The sequence below is a fragment of the Podarcis gaigeae genome (assembly GCF_964106915.1).
Source record: "Podarcis gaigeae genome assembly, chromosome: 8".
In the NCBI taxonomy this organism is placed as follows: domain Eukaryota; kingdom Metazoa; phylum Chordata; class Lepidosauria; order Squamata; family Lacertidae; genus Podarcis; species Podarcis gaigeae.
Window position 1 is genome coordinate 88234605 of NC_139684.1, and position 12896 is coordinate 88247500.

General features: G+C 47.4%; 1 protein-coding gene across 2 annotated transcripts in view; it reads right to left on the reverse strand.

Annotated features, from left to right (window-relative positions):
- LRFN1 (leucine rich repeat and fibronectin type III domain containing 1) overlaps positions 1-12896 on the reverse strand; it is a 140439-nt gene that overhangs the window by 15183 nt on the left and 112360 nt on the right. The gene's annotated exons all lie outside the window — the stretch shown is intronic.

Sequence of the window (12896 nt, forward strand, 5' to 3'; positions counted from 1 at the left end):
GGGACCCCTGACCATTAGGTCCAGTCGTGGCCGACTCTGGGGTTGTGGCGCTCATCTCGCTTTATTGGCTGAGGGAGCCGGCGTACAGCTTCCGGCTCATGTGGCCAGCATGACTAAGCCGCTTCTGGCGAACCAGAGCAGCACACGGAAACGCCGTTTACCTTCCCGCTGGAGTGGTGCCTATTTATCTACTTGCACTTTGAGGTGCTTTCAAACTGCTGGCAGGAGCAGGGATGGAAGAATGGGAGCTCACCCCATTGCGGGGATTCAAACCGCCGACCTTCTGATTGGCAAGTCCTAGGCTCTGTGGTTTAACGCACAGCACCACCCGTGTCCCCTTAAACTAGCTATATACTGTATAAATCCCTTCTCTTGTGGCTGAATTAAAAGGATGCTGGTTCAACTACAAGATCTTGAAGAAGGCATTAGCGAGGACAAGAGGTAACACCTCCCTGCTCTTAAGGAGAGTCCATATGCACATGTTAAACAGTTCAATAAATTGTTCTGGGCACACTAATGTGAACACGAGCCCAAATACGTTCATGTGGCAAGTGAGGGAGCAACAGGTATTGTCAGGGAACTGCCGTCGGAGCTAGAGGTAGAGGGAAGGCTCCAGAGGGATGCCGGAGAGGGTCCCAGTAGGGAGAGAGGCAGCCCATCTGCTGGGGAAGGAAATCAGCGTAGCACCAGTGGAGAAGGGGGGCAGATGGGGGAATCGGAGAGGAGGCTCCAGGACTCTTCACCGGAGACCAGCGGGGAGAGCACGGGTCCTCCGCTGCCCACACCCTCCCTGCGCAGAAGAGTTCCGCGCAGGGAGAGTAGGAGGAGACTTGGCGTCAAAGAACTTCTTTGCTGGAAGAAGTTCAAGAAACGCCCACTGACGGATTCTGCCAGCGACTGAAACAGCCACGAAGTGAAGGGCTGTCCAGACAGAAAGGGTTCAACCAGGTAACCCAGCCAGGTGTGGCGACAACTTACGCACGAGCAACCCCTAGAACCATTACAGGTATTATTATTATTTTGCTGCTGAAAGTTAAGAACAGGCACCCCCAAACTCGGCCCTCCAGATGTTTTGGGACTGCAATTCCCATCATCCCTGACCACTGGTCCTGTTAGCTAGGGATGATGTGCAAGCTGTTATTCAGAATTGTGCACGCTAACCACAGCTAAATAGTGTATTGCACAAAAAGTTGAAAATAAAGACCCCACCCATTATAACTGATTGGTTAAGGAAAACCTGGCAAAGTAGCTTAATGATAAAACACAATATATAAAACTCAAGAAAGCAAATTTATTGAGAGGTGGACTCTGCTTTTACATTGTGGAATGACAATGCAAAGCACAATATTTAATCTACTCACTTTATTTTAAAGGTCTCTCCTGCCCCCCCCCCCCCCCGCTGTTTGATGTACACGAAATTCCCGCTATGCAAACACTCGTATGAATATTCATTTATCTGAACACAAAGAATTAGTACCCAAACTTTGCTATACACACTGCAGGTTCAGATATCCAAACATCTGGGCTTGCATATTGTACTGTAAACAGATAATCGGTGCTTTTCTTTCTTTTAAAAAAAATGTTTAGGGGTATTCTCATTTTCCTACTCGTATTGAAATACTGCCCCTTGCTGAGGCCAAACTTAGATTCACAAAATGTCAAGGGGTATGCATCCCCCCAGGAAAAAAAGCACTTATCAGCCTTAAACAAACCTCACTTTTTTGTGTTTTTCTGGTCTGCGGAAGCTGTTTCGATGGAAACCATGGTGGGATCAGAAAATTAAGGGAGTATTTGCCCCTTCCTTGTTTCACTTCTGCACAGTTTCAGACGGTTTCCCTGGGTTTCCTTTTCTCATTTTGGGGTCCACATTCGTGGTTGGGAATGCATTAGCAATTCCTACATAGGAATCAATCGGAATCGCTGACTTGTTACGCGAACGCCCGCCTAACGAACAATTTCCTGCAAACGCATTGTGTTTTATAGCGGGACCTGCATGTATCATGGTCTTGGCTGGAAAGTGCAATTATATAGTGCAAATAATATAGTAATAATGAAATAATTTTTAAAGGGGGAAAAAAGAATGGTGTATGCGTCAAACATGAAATACAGCTACAATCGAAATTATTCACCCCCTCCCATTGCAAATCAGGTTCATTATCAAAATGTACAGACTTTCAGCTGTTTGCAGTGAGCAAAGCAAACAGAAGCAATTGAAATGGCTCAGCTCGACAGAGGCTTTGAGTGGTTTCCCCCAAATTCAGCTGAAAATGCAACTCACTACAGTGGACGCTCGGGTTGTGAAGGTGATCCGTGTGGGATGCACGTTCACAACCTGCGTCTGCGCGTTTGCTCACGCACGGGTTGCGATTCAGCGCTTCTGCACATGCGCAAAGCTCAATTTAGCGCTTCTGCGCATGCGCGACCGCCGAAATCCGGAAGTAACCCTTTCCGGTACTTCCGGGTTTCGGCGGTCCATAACGTGAAAAAACGCAACCTGAAGTGGCTGTAACCCGAGGTATGACTGTATTTGATATTTTATGTGAACTGCCCTGAGACCTTCGGGTATAGGGCAGTATAGAAATAATAATAATAATAATAATAATAATAATAATAATAATGATGATGATGATGTTGGTGTTGATGGTGATGATGATGTATGTTGGATAAGGTAAAGGTAAAGGGACCCCTGACTATTAGGTCCAGTCATGGCCGACTCCGGGGTTGCGGCGCTCATCTTGCTTTACTGGCCGAGGGAGCCGGCGTACAGCTTCCGGGTCATGTGGCCAGCAGGACTAAGCCGCTTCTGGCGAACCAGAGCAGCGCACGGAAACGCCATTTACCTTCCCGCTGGAGTGGTACCTATTTATCTACTTGCACTTGACGTGCTTTTGAACTGCTAGGTTGGCTGTGACAGAGCAACGGGAGCTCACCCCGTCGTGGGGATTTGAACCGCCGACCTTCTGATCGGCAAAGCCCTAGGCTCTGTGATTTACAGAGTTGTGAACGTGATCCGTGTCTGTGCATGCGCGGATTGTGATTTGGCACGTCTGCGCATGCGCAAAGCGCAATTTAGCACTTCTGCGCATGTGCGACCGCCAAAACCCGGAAGTAACCAGTTCCAGAACTTCCAGGTTTCGGCGGTCTGTAACCTGAGGTATGAATGTATTTGCTCATTGCAAACAGCTGAAAGTCTACAGATGTTGATAATGAACCTGATTTGCAATGCTGAATAATTTTGATTGCAACTGTATATACATATATAGATATATCTACATTGTCAGAATTATGTCCTGATAATCTGTGCTGGGCAATGACAAACCTAGACAGCATCTTCAAAAGCAGAGACATCACCTTGCCAACAAAGGCCCGTATAGTTCAAGCTCTGGTTTTCCCAGTAGTGATGTATGGAAGTGAGAGCTGGACCATCAAGAAGGCCGATTGCCGAAGAATGGATGCTTTTGAATTCTGGTGCTGGAGGAGACACTTGAGAGTCCCATGGACTGCAAGAACATCAAACCTCTCCATTCTGAAGGGAATCAGCCCTGAGTGCTCACTGGAAGGACAGATCCTGAAGCTGAGGCTCCAAGACTTTGGCCACCTCGTGAGAAGAGAAGACTCCCTGGAAAAGACCCTGATGTTGGGGAAGATGGAGGGCGCAAGGAGAAGGGGACGACAGAGGACCAGATGGTGGGACAGTGTTCTTGAAGCTACCAAGATGAGTTTGACCAAATTGCGGGAGGCAGTGGAAGACAGAAGTGCCTGGCGTGATCTGGTCCAGGGGGCACGAAGAGTCAGACACGATTCAACAACTAAACAACAACAACATATTGCCAGAATTATGTCCTCGTCGGCCCTCCTTCTCGGCTCTCAGGAGTCACGACACAACCCCGTCGTGAACGTTTCTCTCTGCGCCCGGGCAGACGGTCTGTTTTGTCTGCCCGCTTCTTGAGACGACGTGGTGAAGGGGCAGCGGCATTGTGCTGGAAGAGGCGTCGGAGGACCCAGATGAGGAAGAGGAGCCTCTTTTCCTCCCCTGATGGCGGCTATTAATACGGCTCCTATTATGCCGCCGGGTGTCTGAAGTCTTCCTCGGAGGCAAGGGACACAGAATGCGGCGCGTCTCAGAACAAAGGCTGCCTGCTTTGTGCTCTTTTGAAGAGCCCTTCACCCACCAGCGATTACCTTGGGAAATGAGGCTCCACTGGAAGGAGAAGAAGGAGGAGGAGAGGCAGGAGGGAGGATCTCGGTCGGGGAAGCAGGGGGGGGGCATGTTATAGATGCTGGCAAATTCAGGGTGAAGGAGAGGGCTGTTGGAAGCTATGAGCCACAATGGCTCAGCTCTACCTTTCATGGTCGGAGGCAGCAAGCCACGGAAGAAGAGAGCACTTAGAATTGTTGTTGTTTAGCCGTTTAGTTGTGTCCGCCTCTTCGTGACCCCCTGGACCAGAGCACACCAGGCCCTCCTGTCTTCCACTGCCTCCCACAGTTTGGTCAAACTCATGCTGGTTGCATCTCGCCCTCTGTCATCCCCTTCTCCTTCTGCCCTCCATCTTTCCCAACATCAGGGTCTTTTCCAGGGGGTCTTCTCTTCTCATGAGGTGGCCAAAGTCTTGGAGCCTCAGCTTCAGGATCTGTCCTTCCAGTGAGCACTCAGGGCTGATTTCCTTCAGAATGGAGAGGTTGGATCTTCTTGCAGTCCATGGGACTCTCAAGAGTCTCCTCCAGCACCAGAATTCAAAAGCATCCATTCTTTGGCGATCAGCCTTCTTTATGGTCCAGCTCTCACTTCCATACATCACTACTGGGAAAAAACAAAAAAATTCCTTCCAGTAGCACCTTAAAGACCAACTAAGTTAGTTCTTGGTATGAGCTTTCGTGTGCATGCACACTTCTTCAGATACTGGGAAAACCATAACTTTAACTATACGAACCTTAGAATAGGGGCCAGCAAACTTTTTCAGCAGGGGGCCAGTCCACTGTCCCTCAGACCTTGTGGGGGGCCGGACTATATTTTGAAAGGGGGAAAAAATGAACGAATTCCTATGCCCCACAAATAACCCAGAGATGCATTTTAAATAAAAGCACAAATTCTACTTGTTAGCCAAACAGTGGTACCTCAGGTTACATACGCTTCAGGTTACAGACTCCGCTAACCCAGAAATAGTGCTTCAGGTTAAGAACTTTGCTTCAGGATGTAAACACAAATTGTGCTCCGGTGGCGCGGCAGCAGGAGGAGGCCCCATTAGCTTAAGTGGTGCTTCAGGTTAAGAACAGTTTCAGGTTAAGTACGGACCACCGGAATGATTTAAATACTTAACCTGAAGTACCATTGTATTATATAGCAAAAAAAATGCAATTTATTTCCTGTTCCTCTTTTGTTGCCCTGTAGGGCACATCTGCATAGACCAAGACAAGGGTCAGCAAATGTTTTCAGCAGGGGGATGGTCCACTGTCCCTCGGACCTTGTGGGGGGGCAGACTATATTTGGAAATAAATAAATAAATGAACGAATTCCTATGCCAGATGTGGACAGAGGAGCGTGACCAGGAGGAGGATGGGTGTGGAAACCAAGCCTTGGGATGAACGGTTGAGGGAGCTGGGCATGTTTAGCTTGGAGAAGAGGAGACTGAGGAGAGATATGAGAGCCATCTTTAAAATACCCAAAGAGCTGTCACCTGGAAGATGCTAAGGAGAGTAGGACCTGAACCAATGGATTCAAGGTGCAAGAAAGGGTCATGTAGCCAGAAGGACTAAACTGCTACTGGCACAACGGGACACCGTGACGAGTGCCAGAGCGCATGGAAACGCTGTTTATCTTCCTGTCACAGCATTACCTATTTATCTACTTGTACTGGCATGCTTTCGAACTGTTAGGTTGGCAGGAGCAACTGGAGCTCACCACCATTGCACGGATCCGAATCGCCAACCTTCCGATCGGCAAGCCCAAGAGGCTCAGTGGTTTAGACCAGGTACTGCTGCAGCGGGAAGGTATACGGCATTTCCGTGTGCTCTGGTTTCCGTCACGGTGTCCCGCTGCACCAGAAGCAGTTTAGTCCTGCTGGCCACATGACCCGGAAAGCTGTCTGTGGACTAATGCGGGTCCCTTAGCCTGAAAGCAAGATGAGCACTACACCCCATAGTCGCCTTTGACTGAACGTAACCATCCAGGTGATGTCTCTGCTTTTTTTTTAAAAAAAGCAGAGACATCACCTTGCCGACAAAGGTCCGTATAGTTCAAGCTCTGGTTTTCCCAGTAGTGATGTATGGAAGTGAGAGCTGGACCATAAAGAAGGCTGATCGCCGAAGAATGGATGCTTTTGAATTCTGATGCTGGAGGAGACTCTTGAGAGTCCCATGGACCGCAAGAAGATCAAATCGATCCATTCTTAAGGAAATCAGCCCTGAGTGCTCACTGGAAGGACAGATTGTGAAGCTGAGGCTCCAAGACTTTGGCCTCCTCATGAGAAGAGAAGACTCCCTAGAAAGGACCCTGATGTTGGGAAAGATGAAGGGCACAAGGAGAAGGGGACGACAGAGGACGAGATGGTGGGACAGTGTTCTCAAAGAAACCAGCATGAATTTGTGGGAGGCAGTGGAAACCAGGAGTGCCTGGCGTGCTCTGGTCCAGGGGGTCACGAAGAGGCAGACATGACTAAACAACTAAACAACAACAACCGTCCAGGGGTCCTTTACCTTTTACCTTATGTGTAAATAAACCATATATCATTAAGACCCAACAGTCTCCACTGTGCTTCATTCCCAAAGGTAATACAGATCCCAGGTAAGCATCTGGAACCCTTGGAATTTTGCTTCCCTTGGAGACTGCGGTTTGCATGCAATACTATAAACACTCATTAATTTAAAAGGAATAAATCCCTGGCCACTCACCAATGGCCAGTGGCTTTGTTTCTGAATTTAGCTGAATTTGCTTCCCACAAAGCCATGCCCATGTAAACGTCTATTTATTTAGTGGGTTTATATATCACCTGTCGGGACGCGGATGGCGCTGTGGGTAAAACCACAGCGCCTAGGACTTGCCGATTGCATGGTCGGCGGTTCGAATCCCCGCGGTGGGGTGAGCTCCCGTCTTTCGGTCCCAGCTCCCGCCCACCTAGCAGTTCGAAAGCACCCTTAAGTGCAAGTAGATAAATAGGTACCGCTTTATAGCGGAAAGGTAAACAGCGTTTCCGTGTGCTGCGCTGGTCTGGCTCGCCAGAGCAGCTTCATCACGCTGGCCACGTGACCCGGAAGTGTCTCCGGACAGCGCTGGCCCCCAGCCTCTTAAGTGAGATGGGCGCACAACCCTAGAGTCGGACACGACTGGCCCATACGGGCAGGGGTACCTTTACCTTTATATCACCTGTCACCAAAAAAAATGAGGTGGATAGCAAAAATTCATTGGAAACACAACACAGGAAAGTATAGACACACAAAACCCAGATTAATTAACAGTGACTGATAGCCCATAGTTCAGCATTCTGTTTTCACAGTGGTCGACCAGAAGCCCTAATGGGAAATCTGCAAGTGGCACCAGAACATAACAGCCCTTCTCCCCTCCTGCGGCCGCTTCTGACAATGGATGCAGTGCATAGCACATGTGGCTAGCAGCCTTGAATAGCCCTCTCCTCCATGCGTTCACCTAACCTTATTTTAAAGCCACAAAGATTGGTGGACACCACTGTCTCCTGTGTCAGAGAGTTCCGCAGTCTAACTCTCCACTGTGCAAAAAGTTTATCTGTTCTAGAGCAAGAGAGAGAACTGAGCGGCACAACCGCTTGGGTTGGGGCAAAAAACAAAGTCGCCCCAACCATAGGAGCCCTCGATAAGAAGAAGAAGAAGAGAAGAAGAGTTTGGATTTGATATCCCGCCTTTCACTCCCCTTCAGGAGTCTCAAAGCGGCTAACATTCTCCTTTCCCTTCCTCCCCCACAACAAACACTCTGTGGGGTGAGTGGGGCTGAGAGACTTCAAAGAAGTGTGACTGGCCCAAGGTCACCCAGCAGCTGCATGTGGAGGAACGGAGACGCGAACCCGGTTCCCCAGGATTACGAGACTACCGCTCTTAACCACTACACCACACTGGCTCTCAAAATAAAATATTTGAGCGGGCCATGAGCCCCCAAAGTTGACAGGCATTGCCATTCAAATGGCGTGCATGTGCCCCGCCATATGACTGATTATGCCGGGCGAAGCTTACCTGCTCCCAAATATCTTATTCAAGTTGGCACCCCTGGCACCGGCTGTCACCTGCCACTCATCGCAGGCTTGTTTACACAGGGATTGATTGACAGCGCCTCACTCCCCCCCCTCCCTGACTCAGAGCTGGATCCTGTTTTCCCAGCCGCTGGCGAACAACCGCCTTTGCTCACCTGCCCTTTGCTGGGATGCGTGGAATTAGCCCTCAGACAACCTCCTGCCACGCAAAACCTTTGCATTTGCAACACCTCCGACCTGCGCTGGCCTGTCCCTCAAACCGCAGCCTCCGTGCTCAACTGCTCCAGCCACTGCGCCCTTGGCAAGGTCTGGCAACTTCGCCCGGCTCTTCTTTATTATTATTATTATTTATTATTTATTATATGCCTGTTGTCTTTACCTTTATGCTGCACACATTTTCAGGTGTACACAATTTCCTCCCCTATATTCAATAAACATTTCCCAGTCCTTTTTTAAAAAACGTATGTTCTTCTTGTTCTCTTATTCTATATGCTACCGTATTTTCCGTGTATAAGACGATGCTTTTTGCTTAAAAAAACTAGGGGGGAAATTGGGTGTCGTCTTATAGACGGATAGTGAATACAGGGGGCGGGGTTATGCAATTAATGGCAGCAGCAAGCAGGAGATAGGCAGCAGCGATTGGGCGGGTGATTGGTGGCTGCGGCAAAGCCTGCTGGCGATTGGCTGTGGCTGCGGCAATTGGGCAGGCGATTGGCGGTTGTGGCAAGGCGATTGGCAGCTGTGGGAAAAATACACAGAAAAATACGGTAGGGCTGCAAGCTGCACATATTCCATCAGTTTAAGTTGCCATTCTTCTTTAGTTGGGACGTTGCTCGTTTTCCATTTTTGGGCTAACAAAATACGGGCCACAGTAGTAGCATACATAAATAGCCTTTTTCGACACCTGGGAATTTCTGTCTGAATTATCCCCAACCCAAAGGATGGTCTTAATTCATTTTATTAATTAATCGTTATTATAATTGCTATATATTTATTTGTGCCTCGCCTTTGCCTCTCCTGACAGGGACTAATTACCAATAAATATAGTAGGTCAAGCAAGTAAAATAAGAGAGCGAGACGATTAAGTATATAAAGAGGAGTGGAATTTCTTTGTGGAGTATCCCGAAAATAACGGTAAAGAAGTGAAAACGCTAGCAGCATTTGGGCAAATTCAACAGCATAATATACAACAAAGGAAGAATAAGGGGAGAAAGTGATCTAAATGGATATATAAAAAATATGCAGGAATGGTGGGGAAATCAAAGGAACCAGGAAAGAAGGGAAGTCGTTGAATGTTTTTATTACAAAGAAAGGTATAAACGGTGGGAATGTATATTTGAATGTGAATGTGTTTTTGGAAACGGTAATAATGAAAAAACCTCGAAAAAAAGATTGAATCTTTAGGCATCGAGCTGGAGCCCCTGTACAATTCTAGTGAGCAATATATCTCCCATAATATCCTAACTAGACTAAAGGATGTCGAGAGACAAAATATCATGGCAGCTGTAAACAAAATTTGCTCCCCCATATTCTATGAATTAAATATCTTAGATAGCAGAGCCAATTACGTCACTAAACTAATAATCCCAGCCCAACGTAGGGCTTTTATGCTGGCCCGTTTGAATGTTTTTCCCTCAGCATTTGTCAGGGGAAGATATCAAAACATTCCTAGAAACAAGAGACTCTGCAGATGCTCTATGAATGTCCCGGACACTGTAGAGCATATCCTCCTTCATTGCCCATTGTACAGTACGCTCCGTCAATGCGTGCTGTCCCCTCTTTTGGGTGGTCTGGAACCGCAGCAAGGTGAATGTGTGGGTTTCTACCTATCCGACGTTGACCAAAGGGTAACGGCGGGGGTAGCCGAGTTTTTGGTAGCAGTCCTCCAAGGAGCAGGATAACAAGGAAAACCACTGACTCTATATGTATATATATATATGCATTTAGCAAACTGCTGCCTTTTTATATATATTTCAAGGCTTTTATATGTTATTTTCTCTTTTAAGGTTTTATTTCCATAATGCCTAATAAAGGTTTGATAAAGTAAGTAAGTAATAATGAAAATTATATTTTATTTTTTTTAAAAAATATACAGATAAATATAAGAACAGTTTAAAAACAGAGGGCAGACCTAGTCTCCAACATTCCTCAGATGAAAATGTCCCTATTGTCATCCGACAAATGTTGGAGAGTATGTAATTGTCACATTTTCTCTAAAGGTAAAGGTAAAGGGACCCCTGACTATTAGGTCCATTTGCGGACGACTCTGGTGTTGTGGCGCTCATCTCACTTTAATGACCGAGGGAGCCGGTGTTTGTCCATAGACAGTTTTTCCGGCTCATGTGGCCAGCATGCTTCTGGCGAAAGCAGAGCAGCGCACAGAAACACCGCTACCTTCCCGCCGGAGCGGTACCTATTTATCTACTTGCACTTTGAGGTGCTTTTGAACTGCTAGGTGGGCAGGAGCTGTGACAGAGCAATGGGAGCTCATCCCATCACGGGGATTCGAACCGCCAACCTTCTGATCGGCAAGTCCTAGGCTCTGTGGTTTAACCCACAGCACCACCCACGTCCCTTTAAGTGTGAGTGTAAAGATAAAGGGACCCCTGGCCATTAGATCCAGTTGTGGCCGACTCTGGGGTTGGGGCGCTCTTCTCACTTTACTAGCCGAGGGAGCTGGCGTACAGCTTCCGGGTCATGTGGCCAGCAGGACTAAGCCGCTTCTGGCGAACCAGAGCAGTGCGCGGAAACGCCGTTTACCTTCCCGCCGGAGCGGTATCTATTTATCTACTTGCACTTTGATGTGCTTTCGAACTGCTAGGTTGGCAGGATCAGGGACCGAGCAACGGGAGCTCACCCCGTCACGGGGATTCGAACCGCCGATCAGGCTCTGTGGTTTAACACACAGCACCACCCACATTTTCTCTAAAGAGCCCCAAATGCTGCAATCTTTCCTTATTGGGGCGTCACTCCACCCCCTTGATAATTTTGGTTGCCCTTTTCTGAACCGTTTCCAACTCTATGATATCCTTTTCAAGATGAGGTTACCAGAACCGTTGATAGTACAGTGGTACCTTGGGTTAAGAACTTAATTCGTTCTGGAGGTTGGTTCTTAACCTGAAACTGTTCTTAACCTGACGTACCACTTTAGCTAATGGGGCCTCCAGCTGCTGCCGCACCGCCGGAGCATGATTTCTGTTCTCATCCTGAAACAAAGTTCTTAACCCGAGGTACTATTTCTGGCTTAGCGGAGTCTGTAACCTGCAGTACCACTGTATTCCAAATATGGTTGCACCACAGATTTGCAGAATGGTATTATGATTAGGGCTGGGTGAGATATTGATATATTGTCCAAAACCGGTTTGAAATCTATATTATGATAACGGTTTCACAATTTTTGACCTGGCAATATATCGCGAATCGTGATGTTTGCGTGTGCTATGCAAAATCACCATGTGGGGAAAACCGTGAAGCCAGCCAACGCCTCTACAAAGCTTCACCCTTATTTCTGACATTGTGTTATATTGGTACAGTGGTACCTTGGTTCTCCAACTTAATCCGTTCTGGAAGTCCATTCCAAAACCAAAGCGTTCCAAAACCAAGGCATGCTTTCCCATAGAAAGTGATGCAAAACGGATTAATCCGTTCCAGACTTTTAAAAACGACCCCGAAAACAGCAATTGAACATGAATTTTACTATCTAACAAGACCATTGACCCATAAAATGAAAGCAATAAACAATGTACTGCAGTCGCACAATCAATCAATCAATTAATCAGTGGCTGAACTGGGTTCCACAGTCACAAAAACAAAATAAAAAAGAGCCGCAAAAACGCAAAATAAATAGCAAAAACAAACAGACCTCGACATAACACTCAAATCGGAAGCGTAACACTCAAAATGGAGCACGTTCAACTTCTGAAAAAAGTTCGCAAAACGGAACACTTACTTCTGTGTTTGCAGTGTTTGGGTTCCAAGTTGTTTGAGTACCAAAGCATTTGAGAACCAAGGTACCACTGTATATCGCGATGTTTAGTTGGCGATTTATCACGATGTTGAAAACCAGATATCGCCCAGCTTTAATTCTGATACTGGCAGTTTTGTTTTCAACATTTTCCCTAATTATCCCTAGCATGGAGCTTGCCTTTATCACAGACAATGCACCCTGGGTCGACAACCTCATTCAGCTCATTCCTGTGCAGCCACTGCCAGTTCAGTCCCTACTGGCAAAATGTGAAATTATGGGGTGGGTGTGTTTTGCCTCGATAAGCATCCCTTGTGGGAAGGTTACTGGAGTGCTTTTGTGGCTAGACACAGCCTGTGGATTCTCCACTCTCCAAGTCAGAGGGAATGCACATTATTTATTCACTACAAACCGGAAACCAAAGCTTGGCTGGTTAATACAAATCAATAGGTAGATTTCAGCAGCCTCACCACCTGGCTCCTTGGCCCATGGGGCTTCAAAGCTCCTTTCCCTGCCCACTGTCTTCCTGTCAACATGTGGTATAGTGTGGTATAGTGGTTAGAGTGTTGAGCTGGGACCTCGAGACCAAGGTTCAAATCACCACGTCGCGGGGAAGCTCTCTGGGTGACCTTGGCCCAGTCTCAAGAGCTCAGCTGGAGTGGTTTAGCAATCAGTCGCCAAGAAACTCTGGGAATTAAAGCTCTGGGAGGGGTATAAGG